Source organism: Oreochromis niloticus, linkage group LG3, assembly GCF_001858045.2.
Source record: "Oreochromis niloticus isolate F11D_XX linkage group LG3, O_niloticus_UMD_NMBU, whole genome shotgun sequence".
NCBI lineage: Eukaryota > Metazoa > Chordata > Actinopteri > Cichliformes > Cichlidae > Oreochromis > Oreochromis niloticus.
In genome coordinates, this window is record NC_031967.2 from 60,598,920 (window position 1) to 60,611,915 (window position 12,996).

The 12,996-nt window shown below is 39.4% G+C and overlaps 1 long non-coding RNA gene across 3 annotated transcripts in view; it reads right to left on the reverse strand.

Annotated features, from left to right (window-relative positions):
- Positions 1 to 12,996, reverse strand: part of LOC109194388 (uncharacterized) — a 71,649-nt gene that overhangs the window by 47,822 nt on the left and 10,831 nt on the right. Inside the window, exons 2-4 of one of the 3 annotated variants that reach the window (XR_003219237.1) lie at positions 12,873 to 12,988; positions 11,259 to 11,334; positions 5,546 to 5,560 (exon numbers count right to left, since the gene is read on the reverse strand). This is a non-coding gene — a long non-coding RNA (uncharacterized LOC109194388). Of the gene's footprint in view, positions 1 to 5,545; positions 5,561 to 10,481; positions 11,335 to 12,872; positions 12,989 to 12,996 lie in introns of those variants that run through there. The other 2 variants (XR_268370.4, XR_003219236.1) reach the window with 2 other exon arrangements.

Consider the following 12,996-nt stretch of genomic DNA (forward strand, 5'->3'; position numbering starts at 1 on the left):
GCAGCAGCAATCTTCTTGCCCTGAGGGGACAGTGATAACCTGCAACCACTTATGATAGCAGTTTCTCAATTCCCGAGTACGCGAGCCCGTAGTCGCGTTCTCGCGAAGTCCGGACTTTGTTTGTCCGCAATTGCCGAGAACGCGAGAACGCAGCATCATTGCTCTACAATTTGAATAACCTAACCTAACTGAAACTATATCTGTAATATGTTGAACAAATGTTTTGATCAAAAACCACTACTAAAAGCTTACTCAAAAGATATAAATGAATAAAAGATAATAATTAATAACCTGGTTATTTAAATAGCATCATCCAAACAGCTCCTCAAAATAACTTACACTTACACTCTGCCTGCTTCTACAGGCAGAAACATGGGTGTGCCATGGGCTCCCCAGTTTCACCCATCGTGGCCAATTTGTACATGGAAGAAGTGGAAAAGAGGGCTTTGCTATCCTACCCTGGAACACCACCAAGCCATTGGTTCAGATATGTGGATGACACCTGGGTGAAAATCAAATCTCAGGACGTACTACATTTCACGGATCACATTAACTCGGTGGACCGACACATCAAATTCACCAGGGAGGATATGAAAAGTGGCAGGTTAGCCTTCTTAGACTGTGAGATTTCCATCAGTAATGGGGGACTTCTAAAAGCTGACGTGTACCGTAAACCTACGCATACGGATCAGTATTTAAGGTTTGACTCTCATCATCCACTGGAGCACAAACTGGGTGTCATCAGGACGCTACAACACAGAGCGAACACCATCCCCACTGACACAGCGGCCAGGGAGGCAGAAGAACAGCACATCAAGAAGGCCCTGAGTAAATGTGGTTATCCCAGCTGGACTTTTGTCAAAGCTGGGAAGGCACCTAAAGAAAGCTCCAGCCGATCCAGGAGAGAAGGACAACCGCTGCCCAAGCGAAAACCTGTAGTGATCCCATATGTGTCAGGAGTATCGGAACAGTTGAGACACATTTTTTCTAAACACCGGGTCTCTGTGGCTTTTAAACCCCAAAATACGCTGCGCCAAAAACTGGTCCACCCCAAGGATCGGGTCCCCCGACACAAACAGAGTAACATAGTGTACGCTGTTAAGTGTCAGGAGGATTGCCAGGATTTATACATCGGGGAAACCAAACAACCTCTAGCGAAGCGGATGGCACAACACAGAAGAGCAACCTCATCAGGCCAGGACTCTGCAGTCTATTTACACCTACAGGCCAGTGGACACTCTTTCAACGATGAGGATGTACACATCCTGGACAGGGAAGAACGCTGGTTTGAGTGCGGAGTCAGGGAGGCCATTTACTTGAAAAGAGAAAGACCATCTCTGAATCGAGGAGGGGGCCTAAGGGTACATCTGTCACCATCTTACAATGCTGTGATTGCAGCCATTCCCCAACTCTCTGTGAATGGTACTCATGGCCATTGATCAGTGTTCTTTGATCAGTGGGTTTTGGTCAGTGGTTGTTGATCAATGGTCATGAGAATTTGCATAATTATGATTAAGGAACTGACCTCACAGCCCATTGTTCCTTCAGTGGGCTGGTTTCAGTCATTATGCAAATGTACTGTTTATAAGGTTTGGGGAAACCTGCAGTCAGCTGAGACTGAAGAAGTCACTTGGATAAGTGACGAAATGTTTCTCCCACAAAACGCTACGTCCAGATGAACAGATTCAACTTTTGGAGATACACTCTGCTTCGTTTTACTTTCGCAAGCACGCTCTGCAAAAGCATGCAGACTTTGGCATAGGCTATACTCAGAGTTGAGCGTTTCTTTCATAACCCAATATAATCAGCATATAAACATTTAAGATTATAAAAAAGCATTCAAAAGCATTTAAGATTATAAATTTAACTCAACAGTTTAAAGTGGTTATAACTGCACCTGCAATAAAGGTTAATATGATGCCAGTATGTTTAAACATCTGAATGCATATCAGTGCTGTAGATTATGTTATTAATGCAATTGTAATGATGACGATTATGAACAATACCAGTAAAATATTCCTCTAATCCCACAGCAGTTAACTTGATGACGTCACATCTTCTTACTGCCGCCTCCTCTTAAATTAACTCTGATTAATATTTGCAGTGGAAATTACACATGACATAAAAAATGCACATGACGTAATAGATTTCTTTAAGACAAAAAGAAAATTTAAAAAGTATCTGAAGCACTTTGGCAAAATACGAATCGCTACACGTCGCTTACAGATCATCTGTTTGATAATTTCTAATAAGTTTCATACTGTTAAGCACAATCACCACATGACTACGTGACAAGCTTAATCTCTCTATTAATAAAAATAGTAAACATGTATGCCTTAATAAAAAAACAACCGGACGACATGTTAGAACGCTTTTATTTTTAATTTAGTAGACACTTACAATAGACAGCTCCTGGAATTTGGAAGAGAATTGAAATATTTAAAATAAATCGGATCATTTTTGGAGCAGCCTTCAGGATCTCCACGTATTAATATGCTGTTTTTGCTCCCAGAGAAAATATTTCATAAATATGAAAAGTCAAAGTCAAAAAACTTATAAAAATATAAATGTTAAATTGAACAAAAATATAACTACAGGCATCCTGAGTGTACAGGTCAGTGATTCCACAGGCGACATTCAAGAATCTCTGCAAAAAATTTCAGTCTTTAGCTATTTATAAAAACAGGAAGCTGCTGAGGTTCGAAATGATTGCTCTGTGCGCATGCGTATGAGGATCGACAGTCGTGCTGTTTAAAGGTTAGACTAATTTAGCAACAATCGGCCTGTTTAAGCCCATTTTCCATCTGATTTAAAAACAGTTATGATATGACATGATTCACATTGAATTAATTATTTCACTCCAGACTTTATTCAGTTAACCACAGCTTGAAAAGTTTCTTATTACCCATATAAGTCAGCTTTCAGATGTAGTGGTGCCAGTGTATTAAAAGGACAATATTTGAATATAGAAACAGAAATAAATGCGCCTTGAATGTTTCCTGAAGAGCAGTATTTGAAACAGAGTGTTGAGCTCGAAGAGTTTTCTTCTTCTTCGCCCATGTTCTCTCAATAATGCACACCATTTGTTTGTTGCTTACTTTTCCCGTTTCTTTTATTGACAACAACACCAGAGGGAAAACCATACATTCACTTTAGCAGTTCGCGCTTCACAACATACGGAACAGGAAGTGAAGTCACCTATAATCACCAAAATAAAATCATTTTCAAAATAAAATGACAATCAGAAAACATATTTTACAACATAAGATAAATTAATATATTTACTCGTGAGAACACAAATCTAACACAGAGTTAAATTTGACTGTGAATTAATGCGTTTCATATGTTAATACAATACATTTAATATTGCATATCATATTTACATTATATTATCTAAGTGTGATGTAAGGAAGTAGATATATAAATGTTTACAAGCTAATCTTAAAATAAGACAAATGAAAATTTCTGCTTTCATGTCTGGCAAACAATGCTGTACCAAACGTTTCAAGCCGACACTTGTTTTTTTCTTTAAAGGAAATCTGATAACACTCATGAGTTCAGACTGTCAGTGGAAGCAGTCAGGCACAGTTTGTGCCACACCGGTATTGTGCCAAAAGGTAATTGCCTGCCAAAAACTGATTTCCAATGTTTCCGTGTGTTTTAATGACTTGTCACAGCCGTCAGGGACAGTTTCGACTTGTCTAGAGTCACTACAGGACTACTAGACAAGCGCAGGGTGTAAAACTGGCTGTGGCCAATCACAAGACAGAGACAAACTGTCTCTGCATGTGTCTGTCAGTCTGACTGTGCCTAATGAAACATGTTTGCTGTAACATCTCCGTCGCTCTGCTGGACTTTACTGTCTGTCTCCCTCGTGGGGTTTACATGTGCAGGTGAGTTTGATTTTGAATCCTATCAATTTATTTCTTACCCGCTGTTAGATGTTATTGCTGCTTTAGTGTGGGCTGCTCACAGACAGGACGCAGGTCTCCTGACACCAAAACTTTTCCGTCATGTAAGAAAGTGGATGTTAGATTTTAGATGTATTCACACACGTTTACATAACAGTTTGTATAATTAAGTTGTTAAAGAAAAGAGTCTGCTGTTCTCTTCACAACTCTGACCTGCAGAGGGAGCAGTTAGTACTGTCATTCAGTTTAAAGCGATGTCATCATCATCATCATCATCATCATCATCATTATCATAGTTTATTTATATAGCACCTTAAAAACACACAAGGCTGACCAAAGTGCTGATATGATAAAATAATAAACATAGTAAAAACAATGTCAGATAAACATGGAAAAACTGCTGTAAAGGTTTGTTTATTGTTGATTCAGACACTTCTGATTATAAATAAAAATCTGCATTTACTTCAACTATCACTCCTTAAATCCCCTCAACTCTGTACTATTAACACAAGCTCACTAATGTCCCTCTGTGTGTACACATTAGTGACATTAGTGAGAACTGAGCCACTCCTTCAGCAGTAAACTCTCCCTCTCTCTCTCTCTCTCTATCTATCTCTGTGTGTGTGTGTGTAGATTTATATATGCACATGTACATTGAAGGAAATGCATTTTTATCCCCTTGAAGGACATTAAAACACATGGACAAAAGTTGTTTAAAGAGTTCTCTTCCCTCCATGGTTTGCATTTTGCAGATCTGCCCACTTCGTTTATGTTAAATGTAAAAGCCCTTCTGTACATCTTTGATTACAGTTTCTTCTGCAGCCTCTCCTCTCACCCTTTCTGTTACAGGGTCTGAATAAGTTGGGTCAAATTGATAAAAGCTAATAAAACATGAAATTTGATAAATATATTTCACCCTTTATCTTTTATTAAGAACAATATTTTGTGTCTGTTGTACAGAAATGCAGGTTTACAGAAGCTGGAAATTGTAGAAATGAACAGTTATACTCAGACCTCTGTTTACTCTCTCTGCTCTGTGTTGTTTCCCTTTCAGGCCATAAAATCATCACAGCTGAGTCTGAACAGGATGTCCCTCTGACATGTCGAGCTCCAAACAACAACATCATAGTTGTAAATTGGAGCAGAGCTGATCTAGAGCCAGAATATGTTCTTTTGTACCGGGATGAGCAGTTTCTTCCAGACAACCAGCATCCATCTTTTAAGAACCGGGTGGATCTGCAGGACAGACAGATGAAGGATGGAGACGTGTCTTTGATTCTGAAGGATGTGACGACTGCTGATAGTGGAAAATACGAGTGTCGTGTCGTCATGAGAGGAACCCGTTTGTGGAAACCCATCAGCATCATCTCCCTGAGTGTTGATCCTCCAGGTGAGTGAGTAGAGCTGAGTGTGTGTGTGATCAGAGGTGAAGCTGCTTCCTGGTTGTTGATGTTTGTTTCTAAAGATGTTGTTGAGGATGTATGATGTGATCAGCTGACACCTCACACCTTTTTCTCACCCGCAGCTCCACCAGGAGGAGACACGGAGGATGGAGAGGTGAAAGATGGAGTTGCTAGAGGACATTATGGTGCACTGGTAGCTTCTGTTTTATTACTTGTTCTGATCGTTGTTGTGCTCGTTGTTTTGATCTTTAAAAAGTACAAGAAGGATGAAACAAGCAGCATGACAGTAGAGTGAGAGAGCACATTAAAACTAGTTGAAAATGATTAACTTTAACTCAGGGTCTTGAAGCAGGGCTGAGGATGAGCAGGAAGCAGGAGGGTTAATCAAAGCTTCTGTGTTTAGCTGCTCTCTGGCTGCAGCACATCCTTGAAACCTTGTGTAAATGGTAAATGGACTGATTCTTATATAGCGCTTTTCTACTCTCCCGGAGTACTCAAAGCGCTCTATACAACATGCCTCATTCACCCAATCATACAACACAGTGCAAACTAACCTGCATTCACACACATTCGTACTCCGATGAACGCATCGGAGGGCAATTTGGGGTTAATATCTTGCCCAAGGATACTTGGCATGCAGATCGGGGAAGCCAAGAATCGAACCACCGACCTTCCGATCAGTAGCTGATCTGCTCTACCACCTGAGCCACAGCCACCCTGACTGAATAAGAATTAATTTGTTTAGTTTAATATCAGAACATGTGTGAGTTACATTACATCACACCATCTGATAAGTTTATGGTATCTTTTACTATTTTAAGTTTTTGTGTCTGTTTATTTTATTTTGCTTTTCATTAATTTGTTATTTTCTTTGCACATTTTGTTTATTCTCATTTTTATTATACTTAATGGATTCTTAGTAGCTTTGTTATTTGTTTTTGTTTCTTTTTCATCTCCTGTGTTTGTGTATGATGAGTGAGTGTCTGAATGTCTAGGTGTGGGAGTGGGCATGGGTGGTGATGAGAGGGTGTAGTGAAGGTGATGTGCATTTCTGCCCTTAATGTGTCCATCTTTTTGAGTGGCTTCCTTACTGTTTTAGAAGTACGATATAAATAAAGTTTTGACTTATGTACACAGATTAAGACTTGAGACATTTATACACCAGGTTTATGGAAAAGAGTCACAAAAGACATGATGATTAAAATTGCCCTGTAATGTATATACACAAAAAGTGTTTTGTGTAAAATTAATCCTAAAACAAAAGGCACTGTGGAAAAAACAGCTGCACAGGGGCAGGAATGAGCCTGCGCAAAAAATATGACTGAACATTACAAAGAAATGTTTGCAGTTAGTACAGTATTGCACTTTTTCCCCCTTAATATAAATCCCAGTGAACATGAATAAAACATAAATGTGCTTAGCTAATTTAGAATCACCAGCTAGTCTAACCCCACTAACTGCATGTCTTTGTCTGGGTGAAGCCACACAAACACGGGAACAAGATGCAAACTCCACCTGCCAGGTCAGGTGATGGATTCAAACCCAGGACCTTGTTGCTGTGAGGCACCAGTGCCACCACCCAGTGGTGATAACGAAACCTGGAAACCAGCATGTGTTCCCTCAGTCCTGCAGAGCAAATGTTTTACATTCAGCCTGATTTGTTTTTCTTCTTCTCCATCATCAGTGCTCAGAGGTCTGCACTGTGGAGCAGGATTTAGTCTCATCCAGGTAACTTCAGGGTTAACCCTGGTTTTACTGTAATATTAAAATGGTTCACTTCTTATTCCCAGTTTATGCTTCAGTGGGAAATCTATGCTGTGAACCTTACATGTGACTAACTATACATGGAGTTGACACAGCCTGCTGCTGTGATTGGCCTGATGAGCACTGTTGACTCCTCCTGTGTATTTTTACCAGCTTTTGAATTTATCAGCAAGAGAACAACAATCATTGCCTCAGTATAAAGAATAATAATCATAACCATTGTGAGGAAGTGTTCTGATAGCACAGGGTCACTGCTGTGAGGTAAAATGGTACAGTGGGTAAATTAAGCATTAAACACGTTACAAATGTTTTCTATATATCAGGCGATTTAAATATTTCGGGCGATTGTTGCTCAAGAGTTGGGTGTTCGTCTTGTAATCGGAAGGTTGCCGGTTCGAGCCCCAGCTTGGACAGTCTCGGTCGTTGTGTCCTTGGGCAAGACACTTCACCCGTTGCCTACTGGTGGTGGTCAGAGGGCCCGGTGGCGCCAGTGTCCGGCAGCCTCGCCTCTGTCAGTGCGCCCCAGGGTGGATGTGGCTACAATGTAGCAGCCATCAGCAGTGTGTGAATGTGTGTGTGAATGGGTGGATGACTGGATGTGTAAAGCGCTTTGGGATCCTTAGGGACTAGTATTTATCATTTAACCAATCTCTGAAACTGCAATGACAGTGAATTACTTTGAAAACTGTGCTAGATAGCCTAGGATTTTTAAATGATTTCAATTGAGGTTTCTACTATTAAAATGTATGATTGATATTACATTATCCATTATTATATTTTGATTAAACTGCTCATTTTATCATGTTTATGGGTATAAAAATTATTTTCAGGGTCTATATCATTTTCCAAGTACCAGGGTTTTAGCCCCACATCCATTGATTTTCTATTCACAAAGCGTATGATTATAGATGGTTTTCCATTATTATTTTTTGAGGCAGAGAATGGCAAGCCTTAACATCTTTACTATTAATAGTAATTCCCTTGCCACTGAAGAAATTTAGAATTTGTTGCTCCAAAGAGTCTATATACGCCTCTGAGGTCTTTTTTGGACACCACTCAAACAGCCAGCAGGTGAACATGCAGCTAAACATGTCACTCCTGGTCCGTTTGGGGAGGTGACGAGAGAAAATCACAGAATTCAGCAAGCTAAACAGCATACACACTACCCCAAAAACTCTAAAACCAAGTCCAGCCAAGAAGGCAGAAATGGAAACAGGCTTTTAGACTACTATGACCTGGAGGACTGAGAAGCTACAGAAAATGCAACACTGACTACTGACTATTAAAATTCCTTAAATACCAACAGGCAGAGTAAGATCATGTTGGACCATAGCGAAGAAAAGAAAAGATGGACAAGCAGTACTGAAGAAACAGCGGGACTTAATGCAAAAAAGGACAAGCTGCAGGGCTTACACAATAGAGAAAATAGAGAAAAACGCAAACATGAGAAAAAAGTAGAACAAGGTGTAAAAGGGACCTAAAGGGGCCCAAGACCACAACCAAAATCAGGAGGAGTATTTTGCTGTTAATGTTTTAAAACTAAGCCCACTTACAGATACCAAATTGGCTAACCTAATGCTAATTTAATTCTTCAATCTAGCTCTAATTGTCCTTACAAAAGGTAGTGTGGTCTCTCCATCAGAGAGAAAGAAGCTGGCTAATGCTCTCTGTTAAACAGACAGGCAGACAGACAGACACGCATGCTTACACACACACACACACACACACACACACACACACGCACCAGAAGGTCAGTCTGTCAAAACCATAATTACAGGCTGTAGATGAAGACCAGTTAAAATTTCACTGGAGCAGAATGTTAGAGCCCTAACAGGGCCAGCACACTGGTAAGAGCACTCAGTTTTTCATTACTCATCAAAAAATTTGAAATCTGTTTAAAAAAAATATCCATATCCAACAAAAGGATCACGATTTGCTGTAAAATCTCAAATTTCATGTTCAGCCCCTTTGATCAACTGCATTTGGAATTAATTCATTTCGCTTGGACTGTATTTTATTATTATTTTTTTGTCTGTGGGCTTGTTGATTTCTCTTCCACATTTTCAGAGTGCTGCTTCTCAGTTCCCGTTTCCCTCTAGCTGTTGTCATGGTGATGCTCAGCTATGCAGAGCCTGAATACAGTTAGCAGCTTTGAGGAAAGAGGCCTTTGTTACCCTCAACCCCCATTACCTCCTATTCTGTCCTCCCCTTTTCTCACCCTTGAACACTTTCTGTTAATGTCATCTTCGTCTTCAGCAAAATAAAATTGAACCTCACCGAGGTTATGACCGAGGTTACCTCGGTCATATGCCCAGCAGCAGCATTTACCAAATACACCAATACAGCCCCAGTATGGTCCCAGTAACATTCCTCTTTTCATGAGATATGTAGTGTGATTTCTTAGGTTCAACATTCAATTTAATGTTTTTGTACTATTTTGTATTAAATGAAATGAAGGCTTTAAATTATTTCCAAATTTTTGCATTCTGTTTTTTTTTGTACATTTTTATACATTTCTTGTTTGGCAACAAACAAGAAATGCGCTGAAGCAATACTGGAATTTAATTTGTAATAAACAGTCATTAGAAAGGAGTCCAATCTAATTTTAAAGCCAGAGAGCTGGATTTACTGTAAATTCTCAGAAGCTCATCCTTTACATGTACTCAGTTTTCTAGGACATTAATCAAGCATCTTGCCAAAGTGGTAAGTTGGGTCGAGATCTGGTACCTGTGAAGGCAACACCTTTCTATTCACATCATTTCCAGCATTTCCCAGGAATGTTTCCAGCACTTTGTTAAATCTCTGCTGTGAAGCATGAAAGCTACTTTGAAGGCATAAAGATGTACCCAATAAAGTGGCCAGTGAGTGTAAATGATTGAAATGAAATAAAACTTGTGAACATATTTGTTTGTATGTTTTTGTGGTGTTCAGTGAACACCACAAATTGAAAACTCACTTTAAGTTTCTCATTAAAGAATAAAACTTGGAGAAAAAAAACTAATGTTTGTATGTGAACAACAGCCTGATTTCAAATCTGTGGGTCAGTGAAGAATAAGTACTGAGTATGCACAGAGGGCCACATAGAAACAGAAGCACAGTCCAACTCCACTGGAGGGCGCTCTAACATTAACACGTGACTGTCTGCTGAAAACAATTTCACTCAAAAAGAAAAGTCTGACACACTGTAGATGAAGGCTGTTTATTAATGAAGTAAAGGATCTCCATCATAAAACAAACCACATTTGTACCTGTTAAAAATAGAGAAACGTAAATTCATTCATATCTCACAGTGACACAGACAGCTGTAACAAACATCACGTTAACAGTCATTCATTCCTTTATGAACTTTAAATAAACACATTAAAGAGATTTTGTCTGAGTCCTTCTTTCACTTTAGTCTGACTTCATGAAAACTTGCCGCTGAGCACTTTAGTTATAAAGCAGAGGTTAAAATGATCGTCTGAGTCTCCAGGATGTCTCAGGCTGAATGAGGACAGATGTTACAGATGTTCTCTTTATGACTCCTGAGAGAAAAACTGACCAAACGTTTCTGCAGCTTTTACTTTTACAGTTACAATAATGTAACTTATTGAACTTTGACACATTTTGTGCTGGTGTGTCAGATCACACAGCATCTGCAGAGACACACAATCTTGTTTTGACACATTTTAACTGCAGGATGAAAAATAAACTGATTAAATAAGATTAAATTCTCCATCTTAACAGTTTACTGGCACCAGAATATTTACTGGAACTGGTGCTTGTGTCCCAGTCAGTGTGCACATCCTGAGATGCTGCAGGCACAAACCTGTTCACTGTTCCCAGCTCACACTTAAAGACGACTGAATGTTTGCTGTGAGGACTCCTCGATCCTGGGATGACCTGCCTGAAGAAATCTGGCTCGCCTCATCAGTGTCTTCTTTTAAATCATTGTTAAAGACTAATATATAAACTTTAACTCATCTTATTCATCCAGCTGTTGGAAGTTATTCACCACATGACACTTGAGTCTGTGTGGCCGTAGTTTGATTCATAATTTACTCTTTGCTCTTTCACTCATCGTCTCTGGGAAGCACTCGTAACCATGGTTTGAAAAGTGACACAAACTTAAAAATAAAGGAAAAGTTTGATTGTGAGCAACAGATTTATGGTGTTTGTACTGAAAGAAGAGCAGCTGTACCTCTCAGCTCTGACTGTTTTTCCTTCTCTTTGACTGACGTCTTCAGTTCTCACTGCTGAGCAGACTGCAGCTGCATCTGCACAATAAAACACACACAGAGGACGTCAGTGCACGATGGACTTTTCCCAGAATCTTCTGCAGGAGAAAATGGAAGGTACTCATGTTTAGCTGGATAGAGAAAGAAAGAAGTCCACTCACTATAAACATCATGTAACAAATAAGAACTACAATGGGATCATTGATGGAGCTGGACTGTTGTCAGAGTGCAGCTTAGAGGAGATTCTGAGTTTAGCAAAACCTCCTCATGGCTTAAAAAGTATAACAAGTGTTAAGATTTACTGTGAATATTACTGTGAACACTGACACGCTCACCTGTTTTCAGTGCAGCTCACTTTGCTATTGTTACTCAGATAAAATTAAATAAAATATTCAAATAAAAAGTGTAAATATAGACTTTAATCAGCCAGTTTGTTACGCTGCACAGAACAAACGCACTACTCTCACATCTGGTGTGAGTGACGGCTGTGACGGGACACGAGCTCCAGCTCAGCCTCTGACTTTACTGATGATCATATTATTAAAATCAGGATTGTTCTGGTAAATTTACTTTTATGTAGATTTTCCTATATTAAAGTATTAAACCGTGTTCTTAATATAGTGTCCTATTAATATATTTGGTGCCATGTATTTACAACATTTTAATATGTATGCAGTGTAAGTTACATGAATCTATTTGCCATGTCCAACAGGATCAGGTGAGGACAGTTCAGGTAAGAATGCTGTGCTGACATTATAACAGAAGGGTCACAATCATGGCAATATTTTTTCATCGTCTTGATGTCACTGTAGTGGCTACATTAATTTGTTACAGTTCTCTCTTTCTCTTATATTTAATATAACCACACTACGGATGGACAAGCAACTGTTTTTATGCTTTGTCATTAGCAACCGCGATGGTAAAACCATGCGTGGCTCAGCCGTCCATTTGTTTGTTTTCCACGTAAACCTTTCACAATAAAGCTCAAGATCCTGTTGAGACTTTCCAAAAAAAGAGCCGTCAGGTGTTAAAAAATAAACCTTAGACTCAAACGTTAGAACAGGCTTTTCCCCGCAGCACGCTGTGTAATAAACACTCAAAGAAAACGGCGGCTGTTACCACTTATATCTAATAATGTATAGCTTCATGCATCAGTTAAAACTCACAACTCCAGGTACATGACGCCCAGCTGAAAAGACCTCACACAAGTCGAGCTGCCCAAGATTCACAGAATTTACAGAAAATGTTAAATTTTTGTGATTTATATCGTTATCGGACGATAGATGTCTTATATTGGGATATGAGATTTTGGTCATATTTTGGTCACACACACACGAACACACCTGCTTCATCAGCAGCAGACAGTCTCTTTACTGTTGATACATTTATCCATAACTGTGTGAAAACAGCACATGTGGAGGTGCAGGGAGGGAAACCTGGGTTAACTGAGTGAGTTGATAACGAGCTTCATATGACAGAATATCCTGATTACCAATGTTAGCGTAAACTAATCTGAACAACAGAAATATACACTTGGTATAATAACCCTGCTCTGTAGTGCAGGAGATTCTACTTACAGAGCAGACACAGCACAGATGTTTCCTTCATCGTCCTTCTCACTCATTTCAGCTTTTTCTCATTTCTGTCTCTGACACCAAGTACAGCTGCCCTCTTTGTCTGAGTCTGTGGTTTTCTGTTGGT